At 38.9% G+C, this 6903-nt stretch overlaps 2 protein-coding genes across 2 annotated transcripts in view; both read right to left on the reverse strand.

Moving 5' to 3' along the window:
- LOC144976680 (uncharacterized) overlaps nt 1-177 on the reverse strand; it is a 1213-nt gene extending 1036 nt beyond the window's left edge. Inside the window, exon 1 of the mRNA XM_078921018.1 lies at nt 1-177. This exon is cut by the window's left edge and continues 1036 nt beyond it. The gene's annotated coding sequence lies outside the window, so the exon portion shown is untranslated.
- The window catches only part of LOC144976145 (trypsin-2-like), a 19297-nt gene extending 13433 nt beyond the window's left edge, over nt 1-5864 (reverse strand). Inside the window, exon 1 of the mRNA XM_078920327.1 lies at nt 5737-5864. The gene's annotated coding sequence lies outside the window, so the exon portion shown is untranslated. The remainder of the gene's footprint in view (nt 1-5736) is intronic.
- Between the last annotated feature and the right edge of the window lie 1039 nt (nt 5865-6903).

A 6903-nucleotide genomic window follows, 5' to 3' on the forward strand; every position in this document is an offset into this window, starting at 1 on the left:
ACTTTCTAAGTGAAAATAGTGCTCTTCTGGCTGAGTTTGTTACTTCTTGTGTACATTTTGTAAGAGATCCCGATGCGCTAAAATGACAGCCTAGATACTTGAATGACGAGATTACTTCAATACTTTTACCCTGATATGACCATTTGTCTTGTTGCCCAGTTTTCCCTCCCTTTTTAAATACTACGATTTTGTTTTACTGATATTTACCTTTATTCCCCATTGCATACAATATTCTTGTAAAGAGTCTAAACCGTTCTGCAAACCCTCTTTTGTTTCACTGATTATTGCCATATCGTCTGCAAACATGAGCAATTTAATTGTAATATCCTGTATTTGTAATCCTATGAAATCTTCACTTAATTTACTTTCAAGATCATTAACAAACAGCGAAAACAAAAGTGGCGAAGTGCTTTCACCCTGTAATAATCCGCTGTTTGATTTAAAAAATTGTTGTTGACCTTTACCTCCTGTGGCCAGCTCAACCTTTGAATACATGTTTCTAAATAGCTTGACAAATTTCGAGCTCACACCGGATTTAATCAATTTTGTAAATAATGCGGATCTGTCAATAAGGTCATATGCTTTTTCATAGTCGATAAACGCACAATGTAGCTTCTTCCCTTTAGATAGCAATATCTCGATAATTCCATGTAGAATAAAATGGCAATCTGCTGTGCTCCTTCCCTTTCTAAATCCATATTGAACCTCGTTTAACACATTCTCTCCCTCCACCCATACATTTAGTCTTTCATTCATCACTCTTGTAAACAGTTTTCCTATCCTATACAACTCATTATTGTTATCCCTCTATAATTGTTCACATCTCTTTCATCTCCCTTTTTAAAAATCGGCACAATTCTACCCTGACTCCATATCAAGGGGAAATATTCCAATTCCAGTATCTTATTGAAAATTGATAAAATCAGTAATTTGATTTCTGAAGTTGCATTAATTATAAATTCATTTAACATATTATCCACTCCAGTAGCTTTGCCGCGTTTAAGAGCCTTAATTGCTTTGTGTAGTTCCCCCATCTCGATTGGCTTATCTAAAATGTCTATATCTATAATATTCCTTCCCACATCCTTTTCTACCTCTGCAATCTCCGCCCTACCCATCTCCCCAACCCCTGATTCTTTATTTGCTAAAGTTTTAAAATGGTCGTAGAAGTTTATATCTGGCAGCTCTCTTCGTGATACTGAATTTCTTTTTATTTCCTTCCAAAAGTTCTGGGGTTCATGCTTACTTAAATCCAATAAATGTTGCGCTTTTTTGCGACTGTAATTTCTTTTGTTAATCCTACATACCTTCCTGTATTTATTCCTTTCCTTACACATCAATGTCCTGTTTTCCCTGTCCCCGTCTCTATAAACTTATGTGCTCGTTCAGTGAATACTTTGCGTTGGATCTGACAAGCTTCGTTATACCATGGTGCTTTCTTTCTTCTCCCTTTCCTTTGTTTATCCCCTCCCCTCTATCCTAACTACATGATCTATCCCTGCTTCTGTTAAAATATCTGTTAACTCGACTATATTACCCTCTAATACCTCTGGATCTGTGTTAGTTTGTACCAAATATATTAGATTGCTCACCTTATTATGACACACTTCTGTATTTAATAATGTAACGTAATTCTCCTTCTTATCCTCTTTCCACTTTGTCAACATAACCCCATCTAAACCGTCACTTACCTCCCGTCTATGCTCACTATTATTTAATTTCAAAGTAAACGATATTATCTTATGGTCTGACATTTCATTTGTTTCATGGACGTTAAAACCACACACATTTCCTATAACCCGCTTATTGCAAATAACATAGTCGATTGTACTCTCCCCTTTTTTATTGCCAAACGTTGTGCATCCCTTCATTTTATCCTCCCCTGTTCTCCCATTTAATATTGCAAGGTCACATGTGTAACATAATTGGAGTAATTTCAGTCCATAGTCATTTACTTTTTTGTCCTTATTAAAACGTCTAACTGTCATGTCATTACATAAGAAATCTCTTTCACATAAAACATTCTCTACCGAAAGCTCTTCTGTCTGGTTCTCTCTAATGTCAACAGTCAAACAATCCTCTCTCTCCGCCGTCCTTGCATTCATGTCTCCTGCTACTATAATCCCTCCCTGATCGGTCACTTTTGTCAATTGATTTAACAGTTCATCAAAACAACTTACATTATCGTCAAAATCGCTACGCGTTGATCCATACGGCCTCATGTAGACAAATAATAAATATACACTTTCATTCCATCCAAAATGTTCCTTATCTAATTTAAAACACATACCATCTTCATACTCCCAATCTACAACTGACACACCCTTTTCCAAACGCTTCCTGAAATAACACACTAACCCACCCGAATCCCGTTTGGCCCTTGATTTTCTTTTACGGTGTTTGCAGAACGGTTCACAGTAGCCATCTAACATTAAATTACTTCTCTCATTCGTCCACGTCTCACTTAACAAAATTACATCAAATTTATAAATACTTTCAACAAATTCAGGACATTCTTTCTTCATTTCCAAACTACCATTGATATTAAAAACACAAAAGGATACATTTGAAAGGTGGCTCCGCGGCGCATCTTCCTATTGTCGATCTGTTGTCGTCGTCGGTCTCACTGTCCGCACTTCCCTGCCGTCCACAATCAGCCTGGCTGGGTATGCTACCCAGGCGTCTCTTCCGGCATTCTTGGCTGCCTTCAAATCCGCCATCAATTGGCGTCTTGCCTCCCGGATCTCAGACGGAAAGTCTTCACTTACTCCAAGTCCAGGAGGTAGATGCTTTCTCCCCAGCTTGACTCGTTGCCTGTCATTGAAGTCAAGGAATTTGACAATGACAGGCCTTCTTTTGTCACTCGTTCTTCTACCCATCCTGTGCGCTCTTTCTATCACCACCCTTCCTTCCACTTTGCACTTCCGCACCAACTCCGCCACCAGTTCAAAACAATTAGAGAGAGAGAGAGAGAGAACGTCATGTTGGTTGTGCGCATGCGTCTCTAGTCCTCGCTTCCGGAGACACTTCACCGAAAGCGAGGACGAGAGAGACGCATGCGCTAAACCATGTTGACGTTATCTCTGTAAGGTGATGTCCAATCAAGGGACTCTTCCGCTAATCTCATTCCCTATAGATGGTAAATATTGCTGCTCGAAGCTCGAAGCAATAAAAAACAATGTGAACTTGAATGTAATCTTCAATTAGATATACAAAAACATATAAAATGGACGTTTCGGGTTCCCCTTTATCAACAAAACAGGATGAATGAAACACTACTGACGAATGAGATAATGTGGTAGTGGCATTGTTAAGATGAATCATTCGTTTACAGCGTTATCTCTGTCCGAAAAAAATTGAAATAACGCCTAACAGGCTTCATTCCTCGTTCTACATGTTAAGTGTTGCCGTTGGCTAGGGATCCCATGTAAAGCGCTTTGAGCACGTTTATTGGATATTGCGCTATATAAAAGCTCAAATATTTAAAAATATATATAGTAAAGGATTATGTTACAACTAGAAATGCCAAAAATATAAAATCAACAAATAAACAAGAAGAAACTCGATCTATAACTACTAATTGTATTTTTTAAATTGAGCTTTATATAGCGCAATAACCACTAAATGTGCTCAAAGTGCTTTACAAGGGGTCCTTGGTCAACAGCAATATTTAACATGTAGGACGGGACATGCCGCCTGTTAGGCGATATTACATTTTTCTTCGGACAAAGACAACGCTGTTAACGGCCAGGTACTTATTTTACACCTGAGTACGGTGAGAGAATGTGAGTAAAGAGCCTTTTCCAAGGACTCAATTATGCGCCGAGCTCGAGGCTCGAACCCAGGACCTTCCGATCCGAAAGCGAGTGTCATACCACAAGATCAAATAGCCGCACTACTACGTGGTAGCGTGGCTCAGCGGTACGGTCTTTGCTTCGTACCCAAAAGGTACCGAGTTCGACTACCCGCCTCGTTGTGTGGCCTTGAGCAAGTCACCTCGCCCTAGCTCAATTTGCGGCGCTACACACTACTGCGGCTGACGCCTGAGCTATTCCAGTCTTTCCTTGGAATAGACCCTAAAGACAAATTTCCCATATGTGACCCGTCGTCTCAAATCGGTATTATGTCGGGATACCCTCGGTTAAGTAAATTGAATTCATTGCCACTAATATAAAACTTGGTTTTACTTTCTCTACGTCATGCTGGAGTATAAATACTATTTCTTGCTTAACAAAAACTTCTAAGGTCCAATTTCTTATCATTCTATCTCTAAATTCATTTTCTGGGGTCTGAATCATCCTGACATAATACCGTTTTGAGACCGAGGGTCACATATGGGATGAATGAAAGGAAAATATTATTAAATAATATATTATTAGATAGATTAAAAAATTCTATAAGTTTTGCTTTTGAATAAAGGCAGTCAACAGAGTCACCAATATAGATAGAAAGAAGATGACGTCACTCAAGCCTTTGTTATTGTATTTTGCCATCCGCGTTTGTGATTGATTCTCACTCATCTGTTTCAACCACACTATAAAAGTTCATGGTTACACACAGTTTTGTGTGTTGGTCCGTTATACTTCCGGATGGCGATGTTATGAGCTTCTTAGCCAAGCGCATACTATCTATAGAATAACCCATTCCATACCACTCAAAGCAAAATCATCACATTTATAGATAGTTCGAAGATGACGCCACTCAGGTCTTTGTTATTGTTTTTTTTTTGCCATCTGCGTTTATGAGTAATGCTCACTGAACTGTATTAACGCGACTATAAACGTTCATGGATACACACAGTTTTGTGTGTTGGTCCGTTATACTTCCAGATGGCAATGTTATGAGCTTCTTAGCCAAGCGCATACTATCTACTATCTAGAGATAGTATGCAGATGGCGTAACTCAGGCCTTTGTTATGGTTTTTGCCATCCGCGTTTGTGAGTTGTTCTCACTAAACTGTATTAACCATACTATAAAAGTTCATGGTTACACAGAGTTTGTGTGTTGGTCCGTTATACTTCCGGATGGCAATGTTATGAACTCCTTGGCCAAGCGCATTCTATCTATACGATGCAGCCAACATTTTTCTCATTCTGATTTCTTTTGTACATCATAATATTTGAACAAAAATATTTGCTATAGTTAAAGTATAAGAACACGATGTGGAAGAGCTCGTTCAGCAGAAAAAGAAATATGTATAGATAGTATGCGCTTGGCAAAGAAGCTCATAACATTGCCATCCGGAAATACAACGGACCAACACACAAAACTGTGTGTATCAATGAACGTTTATAGTCAGGTTAATACAGTTTAGTGAGCATTACTCACAAACGCGGATGGCAAAAAAAAAAAAAACAATAAAAAAGACCTGAGTGACCTCATCTTTGAACTATCTATAGATAGAATGCGCTAGGCCAAGGAGTTCACAACATTGCCATCCGGAAGTATAACGGACCAATACACAAACTCTGTGTAACCATGAACTTTTATAGTCTGGTTAATACAGTTTAGTGAAAACAACTCACAAACGCGGATGGCAAAAACAATAACGAAGGCCTGAGTGACGTCATCTGCATACTATCTATAGCAGGAACTAAGAGATTTTGTGTTTGAGTGAAATAAATCTATTTTTATATCTGTTGGGTGTGACGTTTTGGGGAAAGTCCGTAAAATGGCCGATAATGGAGAGAGTTTAAACGACCCCTTTCGTATCAAATTAATATTATGAAAACATACCTGGTACTTTCAAGACAGGGAAATAACAGCTGTAGCAATTCCTTACTATGCTTCCGATAATAAGTTATTGAATTCTCTGTCTGTACATCTTTCCTCTCCCCAAAGACAATGGTCGATGCGAGATCAATGAAATCAGACATCATAACACAATGAGACACCATCGCTAAACCGCCGTATTCTGGAAGAAAAGACATATTTAAAAATTTGGCCAGAAAACTCGTCCCTTCAAATACCGATCGATTTAAATGACTCTCATCTTGGCAACAAAAAAAAAACCCTCTCAAACCCGGGACTTCGCCGGGCGAAGTCCCGGGTTTGAGAGGGTTTTTTTTGTCAAGATGAGAGTCATTTAAATCGATTGGTATTTGAAGGGGCGAGTTTTCTGGCCAAATTTTAAAATATTATCTGTTTGTCCAGAGTACATCAGTAAGAGTTATTATGGGATGTTTTGTCCTCGCGTGACACGTCCTCTCAACACGGTATTATGTATGTCTCCAAGCTGTATTATATACTTGAGCTTTTATATAGCGCAATATCTACTAAAAGTGTTCAAAGCGCTTTAAAAAGGGTCTCTGCCTGACCAACAGCAATACGTAACATGTAAAACGATACAAGACGCCCGTTAGGCGATATTACAATCTTTCTTCTTTTTTTTTTTACAGAGACAACGCTGTTAACGGCCAGGTATTCATTTTACACCCGAGTACGGTGAGATAATGTGAGTAAAGAACCTTTTCAAGGACTTAACTAACTATGCGCCGAGCGAGGCTCGAACCCAGTACCTTTCCGATCCGAAAGCGAGTGTCATTCCACTAGATCACATAGCCCCACCAAGCCATATTACCGAATAGATGCGATGGTTTTCATAGATTATAATGATGCAAGAGATGGCATTTAGCAACACATCATCTGTGTCCAGATGTTGATAATGGGTAATCTGACGGGGCAAAAAATAAATAGCTGACGTGTACATATCGCATGAAATCACACGTACCCAGACTTACTTGAAAAAAAGTCGTAATATAGACAGAATGCGCTTGGCCAAGGAGTTCACAACATTGCCATCCGGAAGTATAACGGACCAACACATAAACTCTGTGTAACCATGAACTTTTATAGTCTGGTTAATACAGTTTAGTGAAAACAACTCACAAACGCGGATGGCAA

Source organism: Berghia stephanieae, chromosome 7 (genome assembly GCF_034508935.2).
Source record: "Berghia stephanieae isolate SIO BIC M18660-M18661 chromosome 7, UCSD_Bste_1.3, whole genome shotgun sequence".
Classification (NCBI taxonomy): Eukaryota; Metazoa; Mollusca; class Gastropoda; order Nudibranchia; family Aeolidiidae; genus Berghia; species Berghia stephanieae.